Source organism: Solea senegalensis, linkage group LG21 (genome assembly GCF_019176455.1).
Source record: "Solea senegalensis isolate Sse05_10M linkage group LG21, IFAPA_SoseM_1, whole genome shotgun sequence".
Classification (NCBI taxonomy): Eukaryota; Metazoa; Chordata; class Actinopteri; order Pleuronectiformes; family Soleidae; genus Solea; species Solea senegalensis.
The window spans coordinates 16,340,870-16,355,869 of NC_058040.1; the positions used below are offsets into that span (position 1 = coordinate 16,340,870).

Here is a 15,000-nt window from a genome sequence, read left to right on the forward strand (position 1 = left end):
AACAAACCTAATTCTTTGGATCAAGTGAACTTGATAGTTTTAGTTTTGTAACGGTAAATAACCTTCATTTCTAATCATTTATTCACTTTAGTGTAACATTTAGTTTGTGTGTGAACATTTCGATTTAATTTTGTTAATTTGTAATTTGTAGTCCATCACAGTTATTGATTGATTGATTGATCAGCTGATCGGTTTATTGTGTCTCTAAAATGAGACAAAGACAGACTTTTGTTGTTGTTGTTTTTTGAGGACAAACAGAACGTCGTCTCGCCGCACCGTCTGAAATGTGTCGTAGATAAATCGTAAAGCGCTGTTGTTGTTGTTGTTGTTGTTATTGTTGTTGTTGTTGTTGTGGTGACTCCTGATTTAGACGCAGTTAAAGGACATTTATTTGTGAATTTCCGCTCGGCCACTCAACAATAACACTTTGTCTCTTTGTGTCCTTTGTCTCCCACCGAGGTTCTTTCATGTCTTGATTTTCTCTTTGCTTTAAAGTCTTCAGATTATTGACTTTAATCTTCATTAAATCTAGAGTTTATACACATTTATACACATATCTATATATCTATATTTTCATGCTGACCTCATGAATGGACGTTTAACGACGGCGTGAATGAATGCGACGTCGTGTCGGCCACGTCTTTGACACGGTGGGAGTCCGTCTTTACGGGGCGCTTGTCCCGCTGTGTCCCCCGTGTCCTCCCCACCTCTCTGTGTCACATTCATTCAGTGTGTGTGTGAAGTGGACGGATGGGGACGTTTCCTGTGGGACGAAAGGAAGGGAGATGTTAGTTTAAATATTGAATGTATATAGTTTTTTACTTTTATTATTTTATTTCATGTGAGGAAGTGAAAACGACAGATTAATAATGTGTTTGTTCAGTTTTAGCTTTAATTCGTCACATTTATGTGCTCACGTACATGTTTGCTGAGGTAAAATCAGGTTTATGATAGGAGACATATTTTTGTTGTTATCTGTAATAACGTTTCCTTTTAAAGTATAAACATAGTGATCATAGAGTGATGTCAGTCACGTGCAGATGAGGTCGATTAAGATCATCGTCTAAATCTTTTATTGATGACATTTATTTGAAATGGATCACATGTTCATTTGAAATCAACATTTTTGACAGTTAACGTGTTAAAAACATGTTAGCTAGCTAGCACAACAGACACACAGTACAGGAGCTAAGTTAGCTACAGTTTGAGTTAGCTGAAATACAGCTGCACTGACAGCAGCGTAAGCTAATTATAAGCTGTTTTAAAATCTTTTATAAAGATCATTTTTTGTAAAGGGGAAGCAATTTATGCTAAAACACTTTTATTTTAGTTACCCTTCTATTTTGGAGATTCTTTCCAGTGTCGTTTCACTGTGTTTTAGTTTAGTTTTTCCTTCTTTTATTGGAACAAACTTTGTTTGATGTCAGATGCTAATTGAGCTAAAACATTATAAAATGTGTGTGAAAACTCAGACAGGAAGTTAGCTAAAATTCAACATCACTGACAGCAGTTTAATTGTAAATCCTTACTGAAGATCATGTTGTAAAATGGTAGAAAATATGAGCAAAGTTTATAAAAAGGTTATTTCTCTACTGAACAATAGTTATTACACTTTTATTTTGCTGTGGATTTTGATTTCCAGTGTCGTTTCACTGTGTTGTAGTTTGATTCTCTTCTCTTTGAAGAACGTAAACACATCCTTAAGCTCCGTGTGTGTGAACTTCTTATGAGTTTATGTGACTTTATCCTCCGTGTTGTTACGTAGCTTACGTGATTCAATGCGTGTCAACACACACACACACACAGTACAAGAGGTTGTGAATGGTATCAATAAACTGGAAGTTAGCTAAAACTTAGCCAAAACAAAACATCACTGACAGCAGCAAAAGCTATCTATAAGCTATTTTAAATCCTTTATGAAGGCCAATTTTAACAAAATAAAGTACATAAAGAACACTTATTAACGGTTACACTTTTATTTTTGAGACAATTTAGATTTCCAGTATCGTGTCACCAACAGGAAGTTAGCCAAACAGCTTATTATCATCCATCTAAAGTCTAAATTAAAGATCACCTGATTGTATAATAGTGTTAACATTAAGAATATGACAATTTTATTTTAGGGATACATTTAGATTTCCATTGTAAATTTCCTCCCTTTTTATTCTTGTTTTTTCTTCTTTTTTTTTTACAAGGTTATTCATTATAAAATATGTACAATAAAAAGTACGCGCTGAACATCAGATAATTAAAATTATGGGGAATAAATTTAGATTCTAGTTTCATTTCACTGTGTTTTATTTAGGTTATTTTATTATAAAGTACGTACAATAACGCGACCTCGATTCCTTTATTTTTGGGGCCATAAATGAAGATTTCCGGTGTCGTTTTACTTTGTTTTCCTTGTTTTTAACCTGCTCACCTTCCACATGCTCCACCTTTAACAGTCTCTTTGCTTTCATCTGTGTTTCACATCCACCGCAGGCGGCAGCGACAATGGCTCTTTTCTCTCTCTCTCTTTTCCTAATTAATTCATTTCTCCCCCCCGTCTCCCCCCTCTCCTCCTCGTCTCCCTGCGCTGCAAGTTTGTTATTGCTATTTGTCAAATTTAGTTTGCTGAGTTGATGATTTACTTTGAGAAACAATTAAACGTCACTTGAGAGGAGAGCGTGGGACGTCTGTGTAATCAAAAGGAAATTAGGCATCAGTTGCTAACATTAGCAGGTTGCAGAGTGCCGTCTCGCTCCTCTTCTTCTTTGTTGGTGTTGGGAGGATAACAGCTTCTTTTTTTTTGGTGTGGGATTATCACTGATTTAGTTCATTTGTTGTTCAGGCTGATAGAGTCTCTGTCTGCTCCTGGGAGCTTTGCTAACGCTGAGAGACGGAACAAAGCGCACTCACGCTCTGGATTTATCAAGATTATCTCGCCAATAAATGGTCACAAAGAAACTGGGAAAATGAAGCCATTAAATGAAATGTCAGAATGAGAAAGTTTAATGTTTTTTCTCCTTTTTCTGAACAACTTTGAACATGAATCAGTTATGTGACACGTGAAGCGTAATACACCTGCATGCCAGCTTACATCTACGATATTTTACTTTTCTTACAAGAAAGTGGAGTTTTGCGATACAGTTCACTCTCCCTGCTCCAAACCCCATTGAGAAAATCAGCGATTTTAACATCACACACACAGGAGTTGTTGATCCACTTCTAAGATCTAGAAATAAAGTCATCATCTCAGAGATTAGCAGCTCGTTACTTGATAAAGTGATGACAAATCGACAGACAACCATGACTTTATTTTATGTTTTTTCTCCATTTATTATTTATTTTTTAAAGTTTAAATTGAGAGAATCCAACAGTGCGGAGAGTCTGTTTGTTTTGGTATCAGTCGGATGAAAGAAGCAAAAATTGAAGTCAGGAAAATTTTTCTACTCCCATCTCCTCTCTCTCTGTCTCCCTCTCTGTCTCCCTCTCTCTCCCTCTGTCTCCCTCTCTTCTCTCTCTCTCTCCCCAGCTCAGATGTGGTTTTATTTAAGGTTGACAGTGTTAATTAAATGAAGCCACAGTAGGAGAGACGACAGTCCCCGGTAGGCCGTGAGTGGTGGTGGTGGTGGTGGTCCAGGGTAGTGGTTTGGTGAGCCCTACTGCCCCCTGCAGGCAGGTCCATGCACCACATGAGGAGCTTCAGACCCCTAACATGCAACCACTGAGGGCTAACAGCAGATCCTTGTGAAACCAAACAACAAAATAGTATCAATCATTTTCAATATTAATGCCAGAAATCACTGAGTTTTGACAATAAGCTGATGGTTTTTTTTTAAATAAAAGCTGTTTTAGATTATGTTAAAGGAGTCTGGGGGTCCTGTCAAGTGAAAACATTTACTTTGCGGTGGGCGATATTAGAATTATATCATAACATTCCATCATGATACCACCAAAACTATATATCTGACAATATTTCTCCTAAATGTCCCAAATAAAAGTGTTTTGATAGTGGAATGCTGTATAGTTCACAATCATACACATATTTATCATGCAAAATGAATCTAACAGTTGATATCAATTTGGCGGGCCACATGGAATTGACTGGAGGGCCACATGTGGTCCACGCACCGCATGTTTGAGACCTGTGTTTTAAGCAGTTAAAAACCGTCCACATACTTTTGTCTAATTTGAGTTCCTTTTCCTGTACAATATATATAATAATATCATTGTTAACAATTACAAATAGTTGTTTTTTTTAAATAAATGCCGTTTTGTTTGGAGTGACACACATTTGTGTGTATGTGTGTGTACGTGTGTGTACGTGTGTGTACGTGTGTGCATATTAACTATGTACTTGGCTCGTGCTGTCCCACACACACGGCTGCACCGCGGCCGCCATTTTGTGTCAGATGGGAAACTGCTAATTGAATCACAAGGCATCGTTTGTGAGTGTGTGAGTGTGTGTGAGTGCGTGTGTGTGTGTGTGTGCGTGCGTAAGCGCTCTTTTTTCCCTCATCGTGGATTTTCACACAATGGTATATACGGTAGCTGCTGTACATACATGGACCTACACTTCACTACACATTCAACACGTCGGTTGAAATGTGTTGATTTACTTGTGAATACTTTAAATTAGCATAAATGTTTATTTAGAAGTAAACAACTTGAGTATATGACGCTCATTTATTTATTTGATTTGGCTCAAACTACAATAAGACGAGACATTCAAGCAGAAAGCCTTTAATTTATCATGGTTATAATACAAAAAGGGACCTTGATTTTGTAGCATCAATGCTAATCGCCCACTGTTTGACTGAGGTTTAGCTATCATTGTTAGCTTTTGAATCCTGTTTAATTCCATGCTTTGCTGTCGTTATGCTAGCCTCAGTGACCTGTTAGCTGATATAGGATTAATGTTAGCCTATAGCAGCACAAAAGCTGGTCTATACTAGTTTTGTAACATGTAGTGTTTTCTTTTGTGTGTTTAACCGTTTAGCTAATGTTGGATTAAGATGCTTTATGAGAAACACAGTTATTTTTAATTTTTAATTTAATTTTTAATTTTTTTTTTACTGCTACTACTACTACTACTTTTACTTTTACTATTACTGCTGCTACTACTACTACTCTTACTGCTGCTGCTGCTGCTGCTGCTACTACTGCTAATTCGTTGTTGGTGTTAGTTGTTGATGGTTTAAGATGCTTTAGCTTCTGCCATGTTAGCTGCTATTGGATCAACAATACCCTAATTACTTCGACTACTACTACTGCTACTACTAACCTCACAAATGCACAGTTCGTTAGCTACTGCCCTGCTGTCTCCTGTTGCATTGTCGATATGCTGTTTTAGTGTGTTTCAGTTGTACTTTTGTGTGTGTGTGTGTGTGTGTGTACAAATAGCGCCACCCTCCTAGTGCCTGTTGACATGACGTTGCTATGGTGTTTTATGATACTGTGTTAATCAAATGGACTACAATAGCTTGCTACTTGGGGTACCAAGCTGTAATGCTAACTGCCAGATTATTCAGATTATTTTTTTTTCCATAAAATGCCATAAAATGGAAGAAGAAACTGATCAATCACTTTATTTTATTAGCGACACACACTAATGTGATGCTAGCCACAGCTTTTTGTTAGCTCATAATGGTTTCTGCTCGAGCGTACACACACACAGGCCGCACTAACAAACAAGTCCAGTCACGTCCTGGCGTGGTTTTCCAGTCAGTTGTTGATGCCCAGCGTGCAACCTTTACTAAACCAAGGAGTCAAATTTTCCCTCTTAGTGCTCCGGCAATGTGAAATGACCTCAGCCTGAAGACGCCTGCGGCTGTTCTGTCCTTGTGAGGACATTTGGCTTCTACAAAGACCTCACACACACACACACACACACACACACACACACACACACACACACACACACACATACTGAATGCCTGCTGCAGATGTTAATGTTCCCCAGTGCATTCCTGAGCCCAAATATTTGGCTGCAGTAACAGGCAGCAGAGCGACACAAATTTTGCTCCAAGGCTACAATGAATATCACATGTTGTCTCTATATCACACACACACACACACACATACATCCGCCTGTAGATCTACATGTGGTAACAGATCTGCTTCATAATGTGTTAAATATTTCTCACTTGTCTTTCTCGGCTGCATCGAAATGTCAAACTCCTGCTTTTTTTTTACATTTGGTTTCTCTTTTCTTTTTTGCTTATAATGTGTTAAACTCATATTACTCACTGTGAACATGGCTGTGAAGGTGGTGATGTTCCTTCACAGGGAGATTTGAGGCGTTTCAGGACAGATTGTTTTCATTTTATTTCACCTGCTTGCACATGAGGTGAAATCATCCTTAAGTGAAAGACCAAATATTATTTGGAGAGTGATTCATGCCAAATTGCTGTGTGCCCTTAAAGGGATAATACCAACCATTCTTATTATGTAACAGTATTGTATTGTATATGTTTGATGCTTTATCTCAGTGTTTGACGGCCTTTTCCAACAGTGAACTGAAATTTGTGTCACTTAGTAAACCGCTCGCTCCCCCACACCAAAGTCCATAGAGAAAACCCGCATTTTTAGCTCACACAGACACAGGAGCTGCTGGTCTAGTGCTGCCTCGTGTGGTCAGTTTGTATCACTGAGGTGAATCTGAACAATGTTTTTTAAACTCTGAAATCACAAAAATAACACATTTGGACTTACTAATAGAGGAACAGTGCATTAACAACTCCTGTATGCTGTGATGTAGAATCGCTGATTTTCTCCATGGGGTTTGGTGTGGGAGAGAGAGCGGTTATAAAGTGACACAAACTTTGTTTTTGTTGTGTTTTTTGGGGAAAAGTCTGTCTAACAGCAAAAAATAGTATTAAGACATAACATACTTTAGATTTTTACTACCAATTATCTATGAAATCTAATTTATTTTTGAATAATTCAATTTGTGAACATGCTCAAAGAGATATAGAATACAGAATAAAAGGAGCAGAAAGAAAGAAACTGGACTTAAATGAAACAACAGGCTTCTTTATTATTATTTTTTTTAAACCTTTTTATAATGAGATCACGGGCTTCAACAAAGCCTGCGCCTTAGCGATCTAAATATCAGCCTCATAAAACACACACACACACACACATGCTGGTGGTGCAGATTAGCCTCATCTTTAATCATGGTTTTCATTCTGAGCACGCGCTGTGTGAAATATACCTGCACGCCACACAAACCGCTGAGCGGCTCTTTCCTCCAGCAGCAGGATTGACAGTGGCTTTTTGCACCAAATCAGGCCTTAAAAAAAAAAAAAGGATCTTAGTTTTTGTCAGTTGAGGCTCAAATTCTCCAAAAACAGAGTCTCATCGTTTGTTTTGATCAACTGAAAACATGATTCTGCTTTGTCTAGTTTGTCCAGAAAGCTGTCAGAACTATTACTGTTTCATGGCAGTTGTTCCCAAAGTTGGTATCTTTCAATAAAAAAGTGTTTAACTCATGGTGGCGCTAGAGTAAAGATCACGGGTGGTTGGTTAAAGTTGAGGTTCATGTTTGTTGGTGGACAGGTAGAGCAAAACTCTACCAAACAATAATGTAATATTACAATTCAGTTGAAAATTCCTGTAGCAATCATGTGACAACACTGGCTCCTCCCACTCTCAGGAGATCGGACTGTGATGGATGGTAATCCCGACAGTTAATGCACTAATGTTAGTTTAACATGAGTCCTGGCTCGGGTTGAACCTTCCATGTTTTCATTTGTAGGTAGTGGTGGATTTCCTCATACAGCCTCAAGTCTCAGGTTTCCATGGTTACCGTCTTCTTCATTGTCTCTTTTGAGCAAAACTGGAGCGAGCTAACAACTCGGCCCGAAAAATGTTAGTGCTAGAGGGAGCAGGTGCAGTCAGTGGTACGGTCCACAAAGAGTCAAACTGGAAATCTGCAGGTCCACCTGCCAAAATTGGTAGATAGTATGACCCGCCCCTCAGAAAGACAAGTCATCACATCCAGCGAGTAGCAGATGAGCTTCTCCTAGCTGCCCTTTGAAGACAGAGATGATTCCCCAACACGGGGTCAGGACCCACAGATGGGTCATGGAAGATTGTCTTTGGGTGCCCAAAACTAATTCTGGAGAATTTTCTCACCCTTTTAGTCACGACTTAAGTGTCTATGTTTTGAATAATATAGCTAATTTACGAAACATCTCTTGGTTTATTAGATTTCATAGATTTGGCTGTAAATTAGCTGCTACATTTTGCACAAATTGGCTCTTGTCAAGAATTTGGGTAAAAGTTGGTCCTCGTGTAGAGAGTTTTGGAAACACGGGTCTACCTGCCCAACAAGGGTGAATACAATTCAGTGGAAGTATCGTACATGTCCGACAATGGTGAGTTCCCTTTGGAGGACGTTGTCTACATCAAAGGAAGATGGCGCCCTTTGGTAGAAGCCGCAGAAAAACTGCAAGGGCTGAACCAAAATGTAGATGGTCTGGTGGGTACTTTATTGGAAAAATTTGTAGGTCACATTTAGCGGAACCTTTGAAATGGTACAGTCCGGTCTCTGTGCTGTGACGCCAGTCTATGAAGGAGGCGGAGCCTGAGTTGAGACCAGTTGAAAGAGTTTCTATGACTGTGTTTGACTGTTGACCAGTGTTGGGCATCTTACTTTAAAAAAGTAATTAGTTATAGTTACAAATTACTTCTCCCAAAAAGTAATTGAGTTGGTAACTCAGTTACCACATTGTAAAAGTAATTAGTTACTCAGCAAAGTAACTGACAGTATTTGTACAGTATTTTAGAGCATGTGGTATTTATTTGAACTTTGAATTGAAGGGCACAATTGACACACAAATGTAAACTTGGGTAATGTGCAAATCTCTGTATCTGTATACCATTGCACAATAAACAGGGCACTATCCATCTCTTAAATATTTTGAAAATAAACAATATTCACACACTTTGCATTCAAGTACTAAACCAATACACACAAATGCTTCATTAAGTTAGAGTTGCTCGAGGTTGACGTGGACAAACTCCTTTTCCCGGACATAGTGTGCACGTTGTAATGTTTAATGCTGCTGACTTTTATTTTGATACACCGGAAATAGGAAGTACGTCATGACATGCTCGGATGTAAACAAACAATAAATGTGTGGCTAGCAGAAGCTCCCAAGGAAACTGCGTGTATCTGAATGTATTGACGACATAACATGTCACACGTTGCATATACATTCTTTCCTTTTACCTCGGTCAGGGAGAAGTAGTGTCGATATTTCCACCATCTTGGGCAGCCCATAGGCAAACAGAACTTGGCTTGTGACCAAAGGGTTGCCAGTTCAAGTCCCCGGCAGCTGGAGTGCTGTGAGTACCCATCCCCATTGCTCTAAGTTGACCCCAGCCACAGAGGGGCCACATTACAGTGTACTCCTAGTGTCGGTCCCAAGCCTGGATAAATGTCAGGAAGGGCATCCGGCGTGAAAGTCTCTGCCAAATCAAATATGCAGATCAACTGCTGTGGCGCCCCCTAGAGACCTAGAAGCCGAAAGAAGAAAGAACTTCTCAACTTTGTCTCTAAAGCCATTTTTCCACTGTGGAATGGTTTGGTACGGTTTGTGTTTTTTTAAAATGACCCTTCCCTTGCGGTACTAGAGTAAAAATGGTACGGTCCGGGTGGGGATGGCTCCACCCATGACAGTCAGCTGATTGGACAACAGAAAAACATCACTCCCTCATGGCTGGTGTTGCCTGACCCAGGTGCTTTACCGTTCCAAATTGTACCAGACCATAATGGAGACATGGCTTAAAATAACCTTAACAAGAGTTTATCCACCTCCTCTATAACTCATTTATTCTACAAGTACAGGAAGTTGAAGTAGGAACGTTGTTGTTGTTGTTGTTGTTGTCGTCATAGTTACCTGGTAACCCCTCCCTCTCTCCCTCCCTCTACCGTAACACTTCCCTCCAATTTGTTAAATTTCTCCAAATCTTCCGTTTGTTCGACTGAAAAGGGAAAAAAAATCACAGAAAAATCACCATAAGGGCTGCTTTGCATTTTTAATTAAGAAACTAACATATGAATATATTTGCATATTATTGAGCTGCAGATTAAATCATGCATACATAATTAGTGTGCAACAGCGCTCGCTCACACACACACACACACACACACCTTCCTCAGACAAACACACTTACACTCCCTCTCCCAACACTTTGATACTCTCACACACACACACACACACACACACACACACACACACAGAGTTTGTGTTTTGGAGGAAAATTAGCGTCTGATTTTTCGATGTCAGAATTGAGGCCATGTCAGTTTCTTTTTTTTTATAAATCCTGATTACAGACAGACAGACAGACAGACAGAATGAAGAATTCTCTTCGTTTTTCTGTCTTTTTGCTCTGATTCCGTCCGTCTCTCTGCGACGCCGCAAGGATTACTCAGTGAGGAAACGTGAATTTGTTTGAGTTGTTGTAAAGGTTTTAATTCAATGTACTTTAATAGAATGTTATAATGATTAAAGAACATGATTTATTAACTTGTATTCATATCTTTGTGGGGACATTTTGTCTGTTCCCCACAACTTTAAAGGACCTTTTTCAGAGTGATGTACTGTTGTAATATATAGTTAGGTGTCTGTCTGTGAGTGTGTGTGCGTGCGTGCGTCTGTGTAATCTCTACAAAAGTAGAAATTATAATCCAGGCGTCATAATGTCACACAAAGTCCAGTTGGTGTGAGATCAGGATGAAGTGTGAGATTATAATTCAAACACACACAAAAAAACACTGTCTTTAGGGATGGAGTGTCGAAGGAAGGAAGGAAAAGAAGGAAGGAACGAAGGGGATGAACGTCAGGAGAAGATAGAGGAAATGAGGAAGGAAGGAAAGACGAGAAGGAAGGAAGGAAATGTGTGGAGGGAGATGAACAGAGACAGAAGGAGAGAAGGAGAGGGCCGTGAAGGAAGGAGAGAAAGGAAAGAAGGAAGGACAGAGCTTTACAGTAAAAGAAGAGATGAAGAGAGGAGATAGAAAGATAGAACATAAAGAAGGAAAGAATGGTAAGGAAGGAAGGAAGGAATTTGTCTGAGAGAAAAAGGAGAATAAAACAAGCATGTGTGTGACCTTTGACCTCTGAATTCGCAGGAACATGATTCAGCTTCTTTTTCTTTTTTTTTGTCTCTGTTCCACCTTAAACAGAAGAGAGGACATGTAATAATCTGCACCACCTTAAGTTCAAAGTTCATTCTCCTCCTCTCTCCTCCTTCCTTCCTTCCTTCCTTCCCTTCATTCCTCACCGTCGCCTCCTGCAGGTTTGTGGACAAAATTAAAAACGCTGTCTCGGCTTCTTTGCCTCAACCGGGTCACTCTTTTTTGGGTTCTATGTTTCTCTCCCCTCTCTCTCTCTCTCTCTCTCCCTCTCTCTCTCTCTCTCTCTTCATCCCGTCATCCTTTCATTTCCCATGCAGTCTGGTTGGTACAATGCTGGGAGCCAGCCAGCGCTGCAGACAGATGGTCCACTTATTAGATGTGCATCAGTCCTCCCTCCTCTTCCTGCAGCTCGCTTTTTAATCAAATTAAAGCCCGAAAGAAGAGAGAGAGACACAGAGAGACAGAGAGAGACAGGGAGTTCGGGGAGGTCTGCGTTCTTGTTTTGGACTCTATTATTTGTTTGAACAGGATGAATGATGACAACATTAATATGAAACTTGGAGACTCACTCAAAGTCTGTCTCTTTTTTAAAGGGACGTTCCACTAAATCCACCCGTGGAAACTCCATCAACTGTCACTGAAAGTCTGTGTCTAAAAACAACGGCAGCCATTTTGGCAACGCCTCAGAGGAAGTGAAAGTGAAAAGGCCGCAAATAAAAGGTTTTAAATACAATAATAAACATGGGACATACATTTTAAAAGTTAAAATGCTAATAAAACATTTCCTGTGACTATTTCAAAATAAAAGTCTCCGGACCAACCAGATTATTTAAAATATTATGTAAAAGAATTTGGTTAAAAACGCAACATATTCCGTGTCTGTTTCTCTTCTTAGCTCCGCCTCTGTCTGTCATCACAACTGCTAATATCCAGTCCAACTTTATTCATAAAGCACTTCAAAGCGACCACAGTGCTGTGCAGAATAATAAATAAAATACGTTAAAGTTCACATGAGGCAATGACATACCTCTGAAAATGAAAGCAAAATAAATGAGAAGACCTAAAACGTGGTTAAACGTAAGTGAAATACGATAAAACGCAATAAGAAACATCACAAAATGAAATAAAATTGACTCTTTGCGGCCCAGATCTGGGCCCAGACCCTTATGTTGCCCATGTGTACGCATGAGGCCAACCAAGAAGTAAGAGTATACTCTATAGCCACCAGGGGGCGACTCCACTGGTTGCAAGTTTGAGCTTGTTCTTCATTAGAACACCATGTCAAATTTGTAAATTATGTTCATATTTAAGATAAAATAGATGCAAAATGATTAAAAAACACAGAAATCACTTAATATAACTTGATATTAAGTCATAACTGTGATTTTTAAAGGTCCATTGTGAAGGAAATAGTGACATCTAGTGGTGAGACTGGAGTCCTTGTTTGTGGGTTTCTGCTCATGTTGTTGTTTCCTTTACGTTAAAATTAAAGTACAAGTGTCATCCAAACTTTTTATTTATAGAAAACTTAGTTTAAACCTCATTTAATTAGAGTTTTTTTGGTCCAGTAAAAAGACGACGGTGAAGCTTCTGTGCTGCTCTGAAGTTTACTTTTAATTTCCTCGACAGCATCTGAACACTGTGACTGACATTTACTCTGAGTCACGTTCAAACAAACACCGACGGAGCTGCTCGTCTTATTGTTTTATCACTTTTTAATCCACGTCAAACAGTCGCAGTCGCTCGTGTCGGATTTAAGTTGCACTGGAGTTACTGCCTTAGTCTGACGAGAAGCAGACTTTTAAAACACATGTAAACATGTTAGTCTGACTAACTCTAGTTATACGGAATTACATTCCTCAAAGTCGGGCTAAAACACACAGATGATGCCATTGTTGGACTCCACAGAGCTAATAAACCGGAATTAACAGGAAAATTGGCGACAAAGAAGAAAATGTGCCAAAGTTTATGCTCTGTTAGCTTAAAAGAAGTGGATATTTTTAAGTGAAAGGATGCTAGGAAGACATGCTAACAACTAGCTCCATGCTAAACCATGAAAAAACCCTGCTTAATGCTAACAGGCTAAAAGAGAGCGTATCACCACCTAGTGTCACGGCTGTGTTGCTGCACCGTCAGGTGGTCTCTATGGTTACCATAGCAACCTACTTTATGTTGTTGATGATTTTTTCCCCCCAAAAAACCCAATAATTAAGAAAACGAGAACTTTACAAAAGTTAAGAATGGAAAATTTTACTTTCATTTTTATTCCTATTTAATTTTAATTGAACACAGGGAATCTTAATTAAAATAAAAACAAAACAACATTCCTTAATTTTAAATAAAGAAAAACAACAGGTGAAAAAAAGATGTAAACAAAAATAAAATTATAAATAATCATAAAATATTTATAAAAAAAAGAGAGGAAAATAAAATATATGAAAATGACTTTTTTTGTCTGTTGATAGAACAAAATTATATTTGGTTTATATCAGGGATTCCCTCTGTGGCCCACTGGTGGACATCACTGGTACTGCAGGTAGACTAAAAAGCATAAAAACATGAAGGTTTTCTTTGTTCTGATGAGGAAAAAAAGATAAATGATGATATTTGATTTTCAGATCAATCATTCATGATGGAAACCAAAATGTATTTTTTGATTTAAATATGATTTGTTTCTTTAATATTGTGCTTCATTGTTGTTGTTTGTTGTTATGAAGTTGGAATTTATTTGATCATCAAACCTCTGAACTTTGTCTCTATTTTTATAAAGTTAGAGGAAAAACGTGAGATGAACTGACGCTGATTTAAAGTTTGATTTTTGTACAATTAAAATGAAAAAAACTAAAGTTTAAATGTGACGGCATCAAACCTTTTAATGTGAGGACAAACAGAGGAGGAGGAGAGGAAGGAAGGAAGGAAGGAAGAGAAGAGGGAGGGAGGGAAAAAGAGGGGAGGAAGAGAGAAGCGGAGGGAAGGAAGAGACACAAGGTTAGGGAGGACATAGGGAGGGAGGAGTGAGGGGATAAAACAGGTGATGAAGAATAGAGGGAGAGGAAGAGAGAAAGTAGGGGAGGAGTAAACAACAAACAATGGTAGGACAATAGGAGGGAGGAAACAAGCGGGAAGGTGAGGAGATGAATGGGAAGGAGACTTGAAGAAGAGGAGGAAACATGAGGGGAAGGGAGGGAACGAGTGAGGTGATAAAACAGGTGATGAAACGTGGTGGCAAGATGGAGAGGAGGAGACAAGGAGAGGAAGAGAGGAGAGGAGGAAATCAGGTAAGGGAGGGACAAGAGAAAAGTCTCAAGGAAGGAGGAACCAAGATGAGGAAATAAGAAGGGAAGGAATAAGGAGGATGAAAGAGCAGGAGTGTGTGTGCGCGTGTGTGTCAGCAGTGGAAAAAGTGAATATTCGGCTCAGTTCAAAGGCAGAGCGCGAGCGCGCGGGCGAGCGCGTGATAGACAGGGATGGCTTCCAGATTTTTTACTGTGGAAAGTTGAAACATGCACGGGCGCGCGTGCGTGTCCCAGGCAGCAGCAGCAGCCTCCCTCCTCTGTTTCCCGTGCGCGCGCTTAAGGGTGCGTGTCACATAGAGAGAGAGAGAGAATGGGAGGGGCTCTCTCTCTCTCTCTCTCTCGCTCGCTCTCTCTCCCTCCCCTCTCTCTCTCTCTCTACTTTGCATATTGCGCGTGCCTCGGCTCGGCCATATGGGAAAATGCAACTGAAGGAATTGTCGGCGGGGAAAAAAAAAAACACGCGCAGGCAGGAGGAGCACGCGACAACGGAGCGCGAGAGAGTTTGAGATCATAACAAGCGCGAGCGAGAGAAGTTACAACAAGAGGACAAACAAGAGGAGAGAGAGAAAT

General features: G+C 39.5%; 1 protein-coding gene across 8 annotated transcripts in view; it reads left to right on the forward strand.

Moving 5' to 3' along the window:
• Window positions 1-15,000, forward strand: part of LOC122787108 (transcription factor 4-like) — a 159,714-nt gene that overhangs the window by 80,922 nt on the left and 63,792 nt on the right. The window contains exon 1 of one of the 8 annotated variants that reach the window (XM_044053692.1): window positions 14,763-15,000. This exon is cut by the window's right edge and continues 167 nt beyond it. The exons of 6 other annotated variants lie outside the window; for them this stretch is intronic. The gene's annotated coding sequence lies outside the window, so the exon portion shown is untranslated. Of the gene's footprint in view, window positions 1-14,762 lie in introns of those variants that run through there. One more of the 8 variants, XM_044053694.1, reaches the window with a different exon arrangement.